Genomic DNA, 2,682 nt, shown 5'->3' with positions numbered 1-2,682 from the left:
TCAGGATAGACCTAATTTTCGCAATATTACGCAGATGAAAAAATGCAGTCCGTGAGGTTTGTTTTAAATGAGAATTAAAAGACAAATCTTGATCAAATGTTACTCCGAGGTTTCTTACGGTAGTGCTAGAGGCCAGAGCAATGCCATCTAGAGAAACTATGTCATCAGATAAAGAGTCTCTAAGTTGTTTGGGGCCAAGAACAATTAACTTCAGTTTTGTCTGAATTTAACATCAGGAAATTGGTGCTCATCCAGGTTTTTATGTCTTTAAGGCAGTTATGAAGTTTAGTTAATTGATTACTTTCTTCTGGCTTCATAGATAAATACAACTGTGTATCATCCGCATGAGAATGGAAATTTACAGAGTGATTTCTAATGATGTTACCTAAAGGAAGCATATATAGAGTAAATAGGATTGGTCCGAGCACAGAACCTTGCGGAACTCCAAAACAAATTTTAGTACGTAAGGATGATTCATTATGAACGTGAACAAACTGAAAACGATCAGATAAATAAGATTTAAACCAGCTTAGTGCAGAACCGTTTAGGCCAATTAAGTGATCCAGTCTCTGTAGCAGAATTTGATGGTCAATAGTAGGGTTGGGAATCTCTCTGTGATAGACGATTCGATACGTATCTAGATACACGGGTTACGATATGATTCAAAAACGATATATTTTTAATACAGAACGATTCAATACGATTCGATACAGTGTAGGAACGATACGATTTGATACGATTCAATACGATTCTATGGTTAACATTTGTTGATGTAGACATTAATCATACATTATAACATAAAGAAGCCAATTCTATAAAAGTGATATTCTTACAGTATTTTCAAATTTGTAAAAGACCACATCCCCAAGCATTGTTGCTGTATGGCACTGGCAAAAATAAAATATAAGGCAAACAACAACAAAATCACATGTCAAATGTATTCATTATTAGACATGGACCAAAAAAAGTCTTGCTGAATGAACATCATTTTGTTGGATGGGATCAATATAAAAATGAGAAGAAGTTTTAAACTTTAAGTGAAGTGAACTTTAAGTAAAATTTAAGTGTTTTATACCTACTTGTTGTGTTGTTTTTATGGTATTGTCTGTGTTTTTGTATGTATCTTATATGGACTTGAGTCTGGAATAAAGTTTATTATAACGTTGTACAATATAAACATAAAGCAGAATAAAATAATAACATGCAATGTAGAGGCAGAATCTGACATCTCCTGCTATTGGTTGATATCATGGACTGTGATGACTAGCAGCTTATCACTGACAGCATGTCAGACTATTTCTCTGTGTTTGCTACACTCTGCGTTTGTCATTTATAAAAAGATAAATCACTTTTCTATAATAAGTCAATGATATTTCAATGGAATAAATTACTTATTGACTTATTCATACTTCAAAAACAGCATGAATAAGTGATTAACATAAGGGGGGATCAAAATAAAATAAATAAATAAAATAAAAATCAACCAGCCACCCTCCTCCCCTGTCAAGTAAAGAACAGTCCCTAAAGTGCGGTGAGGTTTGTGGAAATGTGAACTGCTCGTTTCTCCTCTGACACGTCACATACCTGTGTGCTGCCAGGGCTCGTCTGGTATTTCTGGGCAGTCATGACACCAACGAAGACTTCTTGGACCTGGAGCCGGGCTTGTTGGTCGCCGGTTAGCCGTTATCATGCGCCGCCGTATTTGACAGGAATACATATTTCTGTCTGTGTCTGTGACCCCCCGTTCAACCCACAACCGGCAGGATTTGCCTTTAGTTTCTGCTGCGGCTTGGCTGCTCCCTGGTTTGTCCAATCACCATTAACTTCTGTTCCTCATCTCCACCGGTCAAGCTGGCGCTGATGTTTACATCCATTATCGTTGTCAGTAATGCCTGCTACGCTGGCTCTCGCGTTGTTTTCGAGATGCAAACTGTTAAAGTCAGTCAACTGATTGCTAGTCTCGTGATACCCGAATCCATGACTCTACAATCGATTCATCTGAGGATTCATGGCTGATTCGTATCGATTGAGGAGGCTGCTACCGACGCAGCCGTATCAAAGAGCATGGATACCAAGAGGCGAAGCTCAATAGAACGCCCCATAGCAACAGACTTGCCCATGGTTTCGTCCTACCGCCGCCATTTTGGACTGTCAGCAGACCACAGCAGACCCGCTTGCATACAAAAATACACAGACAAACTGAAGTATATCGCTATTAATTATGCTTACAATGCTACTCACCTCGTGATAGCTTGGTCACAGCTGCTTTTTCTCGTTTTTGTAAAGCAAAATATAGACTTTAAAAAAACACAAAACGAAGAAAAACGGCCTAGATGGCATCTCCACATATTACATCCACTTATGAGAAGATTAACTTAATTACTCCTTCAAAATCACCCCATAAGCCAATCTACCACAAAAAAAAAAAAAAAATCAATATTTTAACTAGAAACACATTAATGGCGACGTCACATAGTCAGGAATAAAGATTTATTTACAGTTTGTAAAGTAATTTTTAATTAATTTAATTTAATTTTTATATACTTTATTAATCCCCAAGGGGAAATTCAATTTTTTTCACTCTGTTTGTCAATTACACACAGGTCCGAACACACACATGCACAAACAGGACCTATACATGCACTAAGTGGAGAGATGTCAGAGTGGGCTGCCCATGACAGG

Source organism: Epinephelus moara, chromosome 6, assembly GCF_006386435.1.
Source record: "Epinephelus moara isolate mb chromosome 6, YSFRI_EMoa_1.0, whole genome shotgun sequence".
NCBI lineage: Eukaryota > Metazoa > Chordata > Actinopteri > Perciformes > Serranidae > Epinephelus > Epinephelus moara.
Note: the sequence above shows the minus strand (reverse complement) of the source record.